Below are 16,378 nucleotides of genomic sequence, written 5' to 3'. Positions count from 1 at the left end.
ATGCCACGTCTGAACCCCCTCCTCACAGGATGAGCCCGGTGCTTTTTCCCTTCTTCAGCATTACATTGAGGCAGCACCATTATCACCACCTCTCCGTGCTCTTATCCCGGCCGTCTCCTCTTGCACACGTGACCCCCGCCCCCCGGTGGATGAGGGGTGGGAGATTTGTGGCCGGAGCTGTCATGTATGAGGAGCCCCTGCTGCTGTCTCCTGCCTTATCCCAGCCACGCCCCCTGCTCATCACTACTGCTATGACCCCGCCCCTCTTTGTTGCGCTGGCCAATCACGGAGCTGTAGAACGTCGCTGCCGGGTGACAGTGATACAATGTAACGTCCGCTGCTGACAGATCCCGGTGAGCGTCTGCGGAGGATGGGGCTGAGCGGCCGCCGCTCCCCGGGGACCCGGAGCCACCGGCACTGACTGCAGGTAACCGGCGGCTGCAGGGCGGCGCTCCGGGGGACGGGTGTGAGGCTGCCGCAGTCCTGCCGTACACACCCCGACTATACCGTCACATACACAGCCCCGCTGTACCGCCATACACACCCCGGCTATACCATCACATACACACCCCGCTGTACCATCACATACACACCCCGGCTATACCATCACATACACACCCCGACTATACCATCACATACACACCCCGGCTATACCATCACATACACACCCCGGCTATACCATCACATACACACCCCGGCTATACCATCACATACACAGCCCGGCTATACCATCACATACACACCCCGGCTATACCATCACATACACACCCCGCTGTACCATCACATACACACCCCGGCTATACCATCACATACACACCCCGACTATACCATCACATACACACCCCGGCTATACCATCACATACACACCCCGGCTATACCATCACATACACACCCCGGCTATACCATCACATACACAGCCCGGCTATACCATCACATACACACCCCGGCTATACCATCACATACACAGCCCCGCTGTACCGCCATACACACCCCGGCTATACCATCACATACACACCCCGGCTATACCATCACATACACACCCCGGCTATACCATCACATACACACCCCGGCTATACCATCACATACACACCCCGGCTATACCATCACATACACACCCCGCTGTACCGCCATACACACCCCGGCTATACCATCACATACACACCCCGGCTATACCATCACATACACACCCCGGCTATACCATCACATACACACCCCGGCTATACCATCACATACACACCCCGGCTATACCATCACATACACACCCCGCTGTACCGCCATACACACCCCGGCTATACCATCACATACACACCCCGCTGTACCGCCATACACACCCCGGCTATACCATCACATACACAGCCCCGCTGTACCATCACATACTGTCACGCTTCCCGGGTCCTCACCCCCGCTCCCCGGCTCACCTGCCACGCTCCCCGCTCTCCAGCCACCGGATCCCGTCCGTCCCAGGGTCCCTGGACCCCGATCCCGGCGCCCGACAGCTTCCCTGGACCTGGCCGGCTCCCCTGCGTCCTCCTCGCAGCCTCCTTCCCTGGCTTCTGGCACTCGGGCGGCGCGCATGCGCATTAGGGCGCGCGCGCGGTCACTGACCCTTTCTTAAAGGGCCAGCGTCCATTAACAGGAAATGAGGTTGCACAGGTACAGGGTATATAGGGGGTCATTGTCCAAGGGGGCGGGGCCTGATCTTCGTGTTCCCTGAGCTAGGAGTCAGGTCTCCTGGTGTTTATGTGCCTATACTCACCTATCTCTCTTTGTAGAGCCGTACCTGCCGCGCCATCCAGTCTGCCGTGTCCTGAACCCCGCACGCTGTCCGTCTGCCAACTGACAGTCCGTACCATCTCGGATCCCTGCGGTGACCCGTCATCCCGCTCCAGAGGTTCCGGACCCCGCCTACTATCATCTCGGCTTCCGAACCTGAGCTACGTCACCAGTACCACCATCTGTGACTCCGTGGTCCCAGGGACTCCTCCGCTGCCCTCACTTGCACGGACTGTTCTGCCGCCCTTCAGTGCTTCAGCTGCCGGACTCCTTACCACCATCTTAGAGTCCGGTCCAGTGGATCCACCTCCTGGGTCTACCCGACCGCCCGGCCGTGACAGTAAGATCAGGCCATGGATCCCGCTGCAGCACTATTGGCCCTGCAAGAGGAACTCCAACGCCAGCGTGAAGTCCAGACCCGCATGCTGCAATTTATGACCTCCGTGGACACCCGCCTGTACACGTTACAAGCTTCCATGACGCCTGCGGCACCCAGGTCCTCCAATGGACAATCCACGGCTCCCGCACCAGTGGCAGCCTCGTCGGGTGCTTCCCAACTCCGGTTGGCTTCACCACCTCGTTATGCTGGAGATCCCAAGACCTGCAGGGGCTTCATTAACCAGTGTTCCCTTCATTTCACGCAGCTGCCACATCTGTTCGCCTCTGACCAAGCCAAGGTCGCCTTTATAATGTCTCACCTGGAGGGCGAGGCGCTGGCGTGGATGAACCCCTTGTGGGAAAAGGAGGACCCTATGACCAAGGATCTTCAAGAGTTCCTGCAGGCCTTTCGCAGCACTTTTGACGAGCCGGGACGCGCCTCTGCGTCTGCTTCATCCCTTCTCCGCTTGCGTCAAGGAACACTGACGGTGGGCCAATACGCCATTCGTTTCCGCACGTTGGCTTCAGAACTCAGCTGGAATAATGAGGCCCTAACAGCCGCCTTCTGGGAGGGTCTCTCAAGCCGCATCAAAGACGAGTTGGCGGGCCGTGACGTGCCCTCCACCCTAGATGCCCTGATTGCCCTAGCAACTCGAGTAGACATCCGTTTTCAGGAGCGCTCCAAAGAGCTGTCTCGGGAGAGACGTCCAGTCCGGCATCCCTCTCCTCCACAGAAGACCTCCGTACCTCAGTCTTCTACCGCTGGGATTCCCGTCCACGAGCCCATGCAGATTGACCGGATACGGCAGTCCGAACAACGACGAGCAGAGCGGCTCGCTAAGGGCCTCTGCTTTTACTGTGGTGAGGACACACACCTCCTCCGTTCCTGTCCGGAAAGGCCGGGAAACTCCAAAGCCTAGGGTTGGTAGGAGAGGCCACCCTAGGTGCTGGGACTCTCTCTGATCCGGTCACATGGACCGTGCAAGTGACAACGGGAGAGACGCGGTTCACGGCTGAGGCCTACCTCGATTCCGGGGCAGCAGGCAATTTCATCCAGCAAGCCACCGTGGACAAATACCAAGTGCCTGTTATTCCACTCAACAAGCCCCTGGTGATTGCCTCTGTAGATGGGAGACCCCTTTCTGACACCATCTCCTGGACCACCAGGCCGGTTGAACTGCGGATCGGTGCTCTTCACACCGAGACCATCGCCTTCTACGTCCTCCCTCACATGTCCCATCAGATCCTGCTGGGTCTTCCATGGTTACGGGCCCACGAACCATCAGTCAGCTGGGGTACAGGCGACATCACCCGCTGGGGTTCTTCGTGTCATGAGAGATGTCTAAAATCCACACAACCCATCCGACAACCTCTGGTTCCTGAGAACCTACCGGGGCTGCCCTCGGCCTATTGGACCTTTGCGGATGTCTTTGATAAAAAGGAATCCGAGGTACTGCCGCCACATCGTCCATACGATTGTGCCATCGACCTGCTCCCTGGAACAACGCCACCACGAGGACGGATATATCCTTTATCTCCAGCCGAAACAAGGGCTATGTCTGCTTACATCTCAGAGAGCCTGGCAAGGGGATTCATTCGGAGGTCCTCCTCTCCTGCTGGAGCAGGTTTCTTCTTTGTCAAGAAAAAAGAGGGCGATTTACGCCCCTGCATCGACTACCGGGGTCTGAATCAGATCACAGTCAAAAACAAGTACCCTCTGCCGCTCATCCCCGAATTGTTTGACCGACTTAGGGGGGCTCGTGTGTTCACCAAGCTGGACCTTCGGGGTGCTTACAATCTGGTGCGCATCCGCTCTGGTGACGAATGGAAGACCGCGTTCAATACGCGCGATGGACATTATGAGTACTGCGTGATGCCCTTCGGCCTGTGTAATGCTCCTGCCGTCTTCCAAGAACTGGTGAACGACGTGTTCCGAGACCTCCTCTACACCTGTGTGGTAGTATATCTAGATGACATCCTTGTCTTCTCTCCGGACCTCTCAACCCACAGAGAGCACGTACAGCTGGTTCTACGAAGATTGAGAGAGAATCGCCTGTACGCAAAGTATGAGAAGTGTGTCTTTGAGCAGTCTACACTCCCCTTTTTGGGGTACGTCATCTCTGAGACTGGACTGCAGATGGATCCCAAGAAGGTCTCCGCCATTCTCAACTGGCCTCCCCCTTCTGGACTGAAAGCAATCCAACGCTTCCTGGGATTCGCCAACTACTACCGCCAATTCATCCCTCACTTCTCTGCTCTGACTGCTCCACTTTCCGCTTTGACTAAGAAAGAGGCAAATCCAAAGGACTGGTCGCCTGCGGCCGACGCCGCGTTTGGCTCATTGAAGCGAGCTTTTGCTTCCTCTCCTGTACTCCACCGTCCGGAGTTAAACCGCCAGTTCACCTTGGAGGTGGATGCCTCCTCCTCAGGAGCCGGAGCAGTGCTCATGCAGAAATCCTCCTCCGGGAAGATGGTGACTTGCGGATTCTTCTCCAAGGGCTTCTCAGCGTCTGAACGCAACTACACCATCGGGGACCGAGAGCTCTTGGCAGTCAAACTGGCACTGGAGGAATGGCGCTACCTCCTGGAAGGTGCAGTGTATCCCGTGATAATTTACACTGACCACAAGAACTTGGAATACCTGCGGTCCGCTCAGCGACTGAACCCACGGCAAGCCAGGTGGTCTTTATTCTTTGCCAGGTTCGACTTTCAGCTTCACTTCCGACCCGCGGACAAGAATGTACGCGCTGATGCCTTGTCCAGGTCTTTCATGCCCATGGAGCAGGAGGAAGCGACTACCCAACCCATCATCTGTCCTAGCAACATCGTTCCGGTGGCCCCTGTCACTCTAGCCCAGATACCGCCCGGGAAGACCTATGTCTCTGAGACCGACAGGCAAAAAGTGTTACACTGGGGTCATGCATCAAAAACAGCCGGCCATGCAGGCCAGAAGAGAACATGGGGTGCGATTGTACGCCATTACTGGTGGCCATCCCTTCGCACGGACGTCGCTGCTTTTGTCTCTGCCTGCTCCTCCTGTGCCAGGAACACGACGCCCAACCACTTGCCCCATGGCCGTCTTCTGCCTCTGCCGATACCCTCAGTCCCGTGGCAACACATAGCTATGGACTTTATTACGGACTTGCCATTATCCTCCGGGCACACAGTCATATGGGTCGTGGTTGATCGATTCTCCAAAATGGCCCACTTCGTTCCTATGGCCGGACTGCCCTCAGCTCAGGAACTCGCGGAAGCCTATATACATCACATCTTTCGCTTGCATGGCTTTCCATCCCACATCGTGTCCGACAGAGGAACCCAGTTCACCTCCCGCTTCTGGAGGGCTCTATGCAAACATCTGGGAGTGACTCTGGACTTTTCCTCTGCTTACCATCCTCAGTCTAATGGCCAAGTGGAGAGGGTCAATCAAATCTTGACCTCATACCTACGTCACTATGTCAACGCCCATCACGACGACTGGTCCTCGCTTCTGCCTTGGGCTGAATTCGCCCATAACCACCACGTCAGTGAGTCATCCTCCAAATCACCCTTCCATGTTGTTTACGGACTTCAGCCCGCCGTCCCGCTGCCTATATCCCCTTCATCGGATGTCCCGGCTGCTGATACTGCTGTCCGTGACTTTGCTACCATTTGGGACTCTGTCAAGGCGTCCCTTGGGCGCGCTTCCCAGCGGATGAAGAAACACGCTGACAAGAGACGTCTGGATCCTCCGTGTTTCTCTCCTGGTGACCTGGTCTGGCTTGCTTCCCAGTACATCCGATTGAAGATACCGTCCTACAAGCTGGGTCCTCGCTACATCGGGCCGTTTAAGGTCCTCCGCAAGATCAATGAGGTATCCTACAAGCTACAGCTCCCGGCCACGATGAAGATACCCAACTCATTCCACGTCTCCCTGCTCAAGCCGGTTGTCCTTGGTCCTTTCTCCGCTGCTGCCAGTCCGGCTCCTCCACCTATTGCCGATGATGACATCTATGCGGTAAGGGATATCGTGGCCATGAAGACCGTACGAGGTCGGCAGTTCTTCCTGGTGGACTGGGAGGGGTATGGTCCTGAGGATAGGTCTTGGGAGCCCAGGGAGAACGTGGGCACTCCTCTTATCCGTGCCTTCATGTCCCGGTTGCGGGGAGGGGGGCGTGGGGGGGGGGGTACTGTCACGCTTCCCGGGTCCTCACCCCCGCTCCCCGGCTCACCTGCCACGCTCCCCGCTCTCCAGCCACCGGATCCCGTCCGTCCCAGGGTCCCTGGACCCCGATCCCGGCGCCCGACAGCTTCCCTGGACCTGGCCGGCTCCCCTGCGTCCTCCTCGCAGCCTCCTTCCCTGGCTTCTGGCACTCGGGCGGCGCGCATGCGCATTAGGGCGCGCGCGCGGTCACTGACCCTTTCTTAAAGGGCCAGCGTCCATTAACAGGAAATGAGGTTGCACAGGTACAGGGTATATAGGGGGTCATTGTCCAAGGGGGCGGGGCCTGATCTTCGTGTTCCCTGAGCTAGGAGTCAGGTCTCCTGGTGTTTATGTGCCTATACTCACCTATCTCTCTTTGTAGAGCCGTACCTGCCGCGCCATCCAGTCTGCCGTGTCCTGAACCCCGCACGCTGTCCGTCTGCCAACTGACAGTCCGTACCATCTCGGATCCCTGCGGTGACCCGTCATCCCGCTCCAGAGGTTCCGGACCCCGCCTACTATCATCTCGGCTTCCGAACCTGAGCTACGTCACCAGTACCACCATCTGTGACTCCGTGGTCCCAGGGACTCCTCCGCTGCCCTCACTTGCACGGACTGTTCTGCCGCCCTTCAGTGCTTCAGCTGCCGGACTCCTTACCACCATCTTAGAGTCCGGTCCAGTGGATCCACCTCCTGGGTCTACCCGACCGCCCGGCCGTGACACATACACAGCCCGGCTATACCATCACATACACACCCCGCTGTACCATCACATACACAGCCCGGCTATACCATCACATACACAGCCCCGCTGCACCGCCATACACAGCCCGGCTATACCATCACATAAACACCCCGGCTATACCATCACATAAACACCCCGGCTATACCATCACATACACACCCCGACTATACCATCACATACACACCCCGCTGTACCGCCATACACACCCCGGCTATACCATCACATACACAGCCCCGCTGTACAGCCATACACACCCCGGCTATACCATCACATACACAGCCCCGCTGTACAGCCATACACACCCCGGCTATACCATCACATACACACCCCGCTGTACCATCACATACACAGCCCGGCTATACCATCACATACACAGCCCCGCTGTACCGCCATACACAGCCCGGCTATACCATCACATAAACACCCCGGCTATACCATCACATAAACACCCCGGCTATACCATCACATACACACCCCGACTATACCATCACATACACACCCCGCTGTACCGCCATACACACCCCGGCTATACCATCACATACACACCCCGCTGTACCATCACATACACACCCCGGCTATACCATCACATACACACCCCGGCTATACCATCACATACACACCCCGGCTATACCATCACATACACAGCCCCGCTGTACCGCCATACACAGCCCGGCTATACCATCACATAAACACCCCGGCTATACCATCACATAAACACCCCGGCTATACCATCACATACACACCCCGACTATACCATCACATACACACCCCGGCTATACCATCACATACACACCCCGCTGTACCATCACATACACAGCCCGGCTATACCATCACATACACAGCCCGGCTATACCATCACATACACAGCCCCGCTGTACCGCCATACACAGCCCGGCTGTACCATCACATAAACACCCCGGCTATACCATCACATAAACACCCCGGCTATACCATCACATACACACCCCGACTATACCATCACATACACACCCCGCTGTACCGCCATACACACCCCGGCTATACCATCACATACACAGCCCCGCTGTACCGCCATACACACCCCGGCTATACCATCACATACACACCCCGCTGTACCATCACATACACAGCCCGGCTATACCATCACATACACAGCCCCGCTGTACCGCCATACACAGCCCCGCTGTACCGCCATACACACCCCGGCTATACCATCACATACACAGCCCCGCTATACCATCACATACACACCCCGGCTATACCATCACATACACACCCCGGCTATACCATCACATACACAGCCCCGCTGTACCGCCATACACAGCCCGGCTATACCATCACATACACAGCCCCGCTGTACCGCCATACACAGCCCCGACTATACCATCACATACACACCCCGGCTATACCATCACATACACACCCCGGCTATACCATCACATACACACCCCGGCTATACCATCACATACACACCCCGGCTATACCATCACATACACAGCCCCGCTGTACCGCCATACACAGCCCGGCTATACCATCACATACACACCCCGGCTATACCATCACATACACACCCCGGCTATACCATCACATACACACCCCGCTGTACCGCCATACACACCCCGGCTATACCATCACATACACACCCCGGCTATACCATCACATACACACCCCGGCTATACCATCACATACACACCCCGGCTATACCATCACATACACAGCCCGGCTATACCATCACATAAACACCCCGGCTATACCATCACATAAACACCCCGGCTATACCATCACATACACACCCCGACTATACCATCACATACACACCCCGCTGTACCGCCATACACACCCCGGCTATACCATCACATACACACCCCGCTGTACCGCCATACACACCCCGGCTATACCATCACATACACACCCCGCTGTACCGCCATACACACCCCGGCTATACCATCACATACACAGCCCCGCTGTACCGCCATACACACCCCGGCTATACCATCACATACACACCCCGCTGTACCATCACATACACAGCCCGGCTATACCATCACATACACAGCCCCGCTGTACCGCCATACACAGCCCCGCTGTACCGCCATACACACCCCGGCTATACCATCACATACACAGCCCCGCTATACCATCACATACACACCCCGGCTATACCATCACATACACACCCCGGCTATACCATCACATACACAGCCCCGCTGTACCGCCATACACACCCCGGCTATACCATCACATACACACCCCGGCTATACCATCACATACACACCCCGGCTATACCATCACATACACACCCCGGCTATACCATCACATACACAGCCCCGCTGTACCGCCATACACACCCCGGCTATACCATCACATACACACCCCGGCTATACCATCACATACACACCCCGGCTATACCATCACATACACACCCCGGCTATACCATCACATACACACCCCGGCTATACCATCACATACACACCCCGGCTATACCATCACATACACAGCCCCGCTGTACCGCCATACACAGCCCGGCTATACCATCACATACACACCCCGGCTATACCATCACATACACACCCCGGCTATACCATCACATACACACCCCGCTGTACCGCCATACACACCCCGGCTATACCATCACATACACACCCCGGCTATACCATCACATACACACCCCGGCTATACCATCACATACACACCCCGGCTATACCATCACATACACACCCCGGCTATACCATCACATACACACCCCGGCTATACCATCACATACACAGCCCCGCTGTACCATCACATACACACCCCGGCTATACCATCACATACACACCCCGGCTGTACCATCACATACACACCCCGGCTGTACCATCACATACACACCCCGGCTATACCATCACATACACACCCCGGCTGTACCATCACATACACACCCCGGCTGTACCATCACATACACACCCCGGCTATACCATCACATACACACCCCGGCTATACCATCACATACACACCCCGGCTATACCATCACATACACACCCCGGCTATACCATCACATACACACCCCGGCTATACCATCACATACACACCCCGGCTATACCATCACATACACACCCCGGCTATACCATCACATACACACCCCGGCTGTACCATCACATACACACCCCGGCTGTACCATCACATACACACCCCGGCTATACCATCACATACACACCCCGGCTGTACCATCACATACACACCCCGGCTATACCATCACATACACACCCCGGCTATACCATCACATACACACCCCGGCTATACCATCACATACACACCCCGGCTATACCATCACATACACACCCCGGCTATACCATCACATACACACCCCGGCTATACCATCACATACACACCCCGGCTATACCATCACATACACAGCCCCGCTGTACCATCACATACACACCCCGGCTATACCATCACATACACACCCCGGCTATACCATCACATACACAGCCCCGCTGTACCATCACATACACACCCCGGCTATACCATCACATACACACCCCGGCTATACCATCACATACACACCCCGGCTATACCATCACATACACACCCCGGCTATACCATCACATACACACCCCGGCTATACCATCACATACACACCCCGGCTATACCATCACATACACACCCCGGCTATACCATCACATACACAGCCCCGCTGTACCATCACATACACACCCCGGCTATACCATCACATACACAGCCCCGCTGTACCGCCATACACAGCCCGGCTATACCATCACATACACACCCCGGCTATACCATCACATACACAGCCCCGCTGTACCGCCATACACACCCCGACTATACCGTCACATACACACCCCGACTGTACCGCCATACACAGCCCCGACTGTACCGCCATACACAGCCCCGACTGTACCGCCATACACACCCCGGCTATACCGTCACATACACAGCCCCGGCTATACCATCACATACACAGCCCCGCTGTACCGCCATACACAGCCCGGCTATACCGTCACATACACAGCCCCGCTGTACCGCCATACACAGCCCGGCTATACCGTCACATACACAGCCCCGCTGTACCGCCATACACACCCCGGCTATACCGTCACATACACAGCCCCGGCTATACCATCACATACACAGCCCCGCTGTACCGCCATACACACCCCGGCTATACCGCCATACACACCCCGGCTATACCATCACATACACAGCCCCGCTATACCGCCATACACACCCCGGCTATACCATCACATACACACCCCGACTGTACCGCCATACACACCCCGGCTATACCATCACAAACACAGCCCCGCTGTACCGCCATACACACCCCGGCTATACCATCACAAACACAGCCCCGCTGTACCGCCATACACACCCCGGCTATACCATCACATACACACCCCGGCTATACCATCACATACACAGCCCCGCTGTACCGCCATACACAGCCCGGCTATACCATCACATACACAGCCCCGCTGTACCGCCATACACAGCCCGGCTATACCGTCACATACACAGCCCCGCTGTACCGCCATACACAGCCCGGCTATACCGTCACATACACAGCCCCGCTGTACCGCCATACACACCCCGGCTATACCGTCACATACACAGCCCCGGCTATACCATCACATACACAGCCCCGCTGTACCGCCATACACACCCCGGCTATACCGCCATACACACCCCGGCTATACCATCACATACACAGCCCCGCTATACCGCCATACACACCCCGGCTATACCATCACATACACACCCCGACTGTACCGCCATACACACCCCGGCTATACCATCACAAACACAGCCCCGCTGTACCGCCATACACACCCCGGCTATACCATCACATACACACCCCGGCTATACCATCACAAACACAGCCCCGCTATACCGTCACATACACACCCCGCTGTACCGCCATACACAGCCCCGCTGTACCGCCATACACACCCCGCTGTACCGTCACATACACAGCCCCGCTGTACCGCCATACACACCCCGGCTATACCATCACATACACACCCCGGCTATACCATCACATACACAGCCCCGCTGTACCGCCATACACAGCCCGGCTATACCATCACATACACAGCCCCACTGTACCGCCATACACACCCCGGCTATACCATCACATACACACCCCGGCTATACCATCACATACACAGCCCCGCTGTACCGCCATACACACCCCGGCTATACCATCACATACACAGCCCCGCTGTACCGCCATACACACCCCGGCTATACCATCACATACACAGCCCCGCTATACCATCACATACACACCCCGGCTATACCATCACATACACAGCCCCGCTGTACCGTCACATACACACCCCGGCTATACCATCACATACACAGCCCCGCTGTACCGCCATACACACCCCGGCTATACCATCACATACACACCCCGACTGTACCGCCATACACACCCCGGCTATACCATCACATACACACCCCGACTATACCATCACATACACACCCCGGCTATACCATCACATACACACCCCGGCTATACCATCACAAACACAGCCCCGCTATACCGTCACATACACACCCCGCTGTACCGCCATACACAGCCCCGCTGTACCGCCATACACACCCCGCTGTACCGTCACATACACAGCCCCGCTGTACCGCCATACACACCCCGGCTATACCATCACATACACAGCCCCGCTATACCGCCATACACAGCCCGGCTATACCATCACATACACACCCCGGCTATACCATCACATACACAGCCCCGCTGTACCGCCATACACAGCCCGGCTATACCATCACATAAACAGCCCCACTGTACCGCCATACACACCCCGGCTATACCATCACATACACAGCCCCGCTGTACCGCCATACACACCCCGGCTATACCATCACATACACACCCCGGCTATACCATCACATACACAGCCCCGCTGTACCGCCATACACAGCCCGGCTATACCATCACATACACAGCCCCGCTGTACCGCCATACACACCCCGCTGTACCGTCACATACACAGCCCCGCTGTACCGCCATACACACCCCGGCTATACCATCACATACACACCCCGGCTATACCATCACATACACAGCCCCGCTGTACCGCCATACACAGCCCGGCTATACCATCACATACACAGCCCCACTGTACCGCCATACACACCCCGGCTATACCATCACATACACAGCCCCGCTATACCATCACATACACACCCCGGCTATACCATCACATACACAGCCCCGCTGTACCGTCACATACACACCCCGGCTATACCATCACATACACAGCCCCGCTATACCGCCATACACACCCCGGCTATACCATCACAAACACAGCCCCGCTGTACCGCCATACACACCCCGGCTATACCATCACATACACACCCCGGCTATACCATCACAAACACAGCCCCGCTGTACCGCCATACACACCCCGCTGTACCGCCATACACACCCCGCTGTACCGCCATACACACCCCGCTGTACCGCCATACACAGCCCCGCTGTACCGCCATACACACTCCGCTGTACCGTCACATACACAGCCCCGCTGTACCGCCATACACACCCCGGCTATACCATCACATACACAGCCCCGCTATACCGCCATACACACCCCGGCTATACCATCACATACACACCCCGGCTATACCATCACATACACAGCCCCGCTGTACCGCCATACACACCCCGGCTATACCATCACATACACACCCCGGCTATACCATCACATACACAGCCCCGCTGTACCGCCATACACAGCCCGGCTATACCATCACATACACAGCCCCGCTGTACCGCCGTACACACCCCGGCTATACCATCACATACACAGCCCCGCTGTACCGTCACATACACAGCCCCGCTGTACCGTCACATACACAGCCCCGCTATACCGCCATACACAGCCCCGCTGTACCGCCATACACAGCCCCGCTGTACCATCACATACACACCCCGGCTATACCATCACATACACAGCCCCGCTGTACCGCCATACACACCCCGGCTATACCATCACATACACAGCCCCGCTATACCGCCATACACACCCCGGCTATACCATCACATACACAGCCCCGCTGTACCGCCATACACACCCCGGCTATACCATCACATACACAGCCCCGCTGTACCGTCACATACACACCCCGGCTATACCATCACATACACAGCCCCGCTGTACCGCCATACACACCCCGGCTATACCATCACATACACAGCCCCGCTGTACCGCCGTACACACCCCGGCTATACCATCACATACACAGCCCCGCTGTACCGTCACATACACAGCCCCGCTGTACCGTCACATACACAGCCCCGCTATACCGCCATACACAGCCCCGCTGTACCGCCATACACAGCCCCGCTGTACCGTCACATACACACCCCGGCTATACCATCACATACACAGCCCCGCTGTACCGCCATACACACCCCGGCTATACCATCACATACACAGCCCCGCTATACCGCCATACACACCCCGGCTATACCATCACATACACAGCCCCGCTGTACCGCCATACACACCCCGGCTATACCATCACATACACAGCCCCGCTGTACCGTCACATACACACCCCGGCTATACCATCACATACACAGCCCCGCTGTACCGCCATACACACCCCGGCTATACCATCACATACACAGCCCCGCTGTACCGCCATACACAGCCCCGCTGTACCGCCATACACAGCCCCGCTGTACCGTCATACACACCCCGGCTATACCATCACATACACAGCCCCGCTGTACCGTCATACACACCCCGGCTATACCATCACATACACAGCCCCGCTGTACCGTCACATACACAGCCCCGCTGTACCGCCATACACAGCCCCGCTGTACCGTCATACACACCCCGGCTATACCATCACATACACAGCCCCGCTGTACCGTCATACACACCCCGGCTATACCATCACATACACAGCCCCGCTGTACCGTCACATACACAGCCCCGCTGTACCGCCATACACAGCCCCGCTGTACCGCCATACACACCCCGGCTATACCATCACATACACAGCCCCGCTGTACCGCCATACACAGCCCCGCTGTGCCGTCATACACAGCCCCGCTGTGCCGTCATACACAGCCGTGCTGTGCCGTCATACACAGCCGTGCTGTGCCGTCATACACAGCCGTGCTGTGCCGTCATACACAGCCGTGCTGTGCCGTCATACACAGCCGTGCTGTGCCGTCATACACAGCCGTGCTGTGCCGTCATACACAGCCGTGCTGTGCCGTCATACACAGCCGTGCTGTGCCGTCATACACAGCCGTGCTGTGCCGTCATACTCAGCCGTGCTGTAGAGTCATACACAGCCGTGCTGTACCGTCATACACATCCGTGCTGTACCGTCATACACATCCGTGCTGTACCGTCATACACAGCCGTGCTGTACCGTCATACACAGCCGTGCTGTACCGTCATACACAGCCGTGCTGTACCGTCATACACAGCCCTGCTGTACCGTCATACACAGCCCCGCTGTACCGTCACAGTCCTCGTTTATTTCGGAGCCATTGTGTGCTAGATTCCCAGGCGGCACAGGCAGTGGTGGTTTCCCCGATGCTTTGATAAGCAGCCCTGCCCTTTTATTTTGACTGTCAGTGCCAATGTTATTTTCTGCCAATCCTCGATGCCATGTGCGAGCCAAGGAAGTGCTGAGCAATGAGCGGGCCCCAATAACAGTGGGCGAGGGATTCCACATGTCTCCGGGATTGCTGTATATTAGGTCTATGGATGGGCTTCATTTTTTGTAGGTGCGAGATTGTGCCACATAGCCGGTTATTCTCATGCAGTCAGCAGCGAGGGTTAACCCGCGGCAGCTGTGATACTGTATCCGCCATAACCAAATCCCTGAATAGCAGCGGGGTTGTGTTACAGATATGTGTAATGGATCGGGTGTCTGTGGTGGCCAATGGGCTACAACTCATTGTATTGCTGCGACACATGTGGATCCCATTAACCAGAGGCCGCTGTAATGACACGGACACGAGGACACGGGCACTGCTGAGAGCTCCGGGTATAATGCCGTATGTGTGTGCGCGTGTAATGCCGTGCTGTACATGTGTGTAATGCCGTACCTGTATATATGTGTATAATGCCGTATGTGTGTGTGCGTGTAATGCCGTGCTGTACATGTGTGTAATGCCGTACCTGTATGTATGTGTGTTGCCATGCTGTACCATATGTGTATAATGCTGTACCTGTATATACATGTATGTGTATAATGCTGTATGTGTGTGTGTGTGTAATGCCGTGCTGTACATGTGTGTAATGCTGTACCTGTATGTATGTATATAATGC

At 56.5% G+C, this 16,378-nt stretch overlaps 1 protein-coding gene across 2 annotated transcripts in view; it reads left to right on the top strand.

Moving 5' to 3' along the window:
* Positions 1-291: 291 nt before the first annotated feature.
* VASH2 (vasohibin 2) overlaps positions 292-16,378 on the top strand; it is a 112,260-nt gene continuing 96,173 nt past the window's right edge. Inside the window, exon 1 of one of the 2 annotated variants that reach the window (XM_075339148.1) lies at positions 292-427. The gene's annotated coding sequence lies outside the window, so the exon portion shown is untranslated. Of the gene's footprint in view, positions 428-15,928; positions 16,095-16,378 lie in introns of those variants that run through there. The other variant, XM_075339149.1, reaches the window with a different exon arrangement.

Source organism: Anomaloglossus baeobatrachus, chromosome 3, assembly GCF_048569485.1.
Source record: "Anomaloglossus baeobatrachus isolate aAnoBae1 chromosome 3, aAnoBae1.hap1, whole genome shotgun sequence".
In the NCBI taxonomy this organism is placed as follows: domain Eukaryota; kingdom Metazoa; phylum Chordata; class Amphibia; order Anura; family Aromobatidae; genus Anomaloglossus; species Anomaloglossus baeobatrachus.
This window is presented reverse-complemented; position numbering and strand designations above follow the sequence as displayed.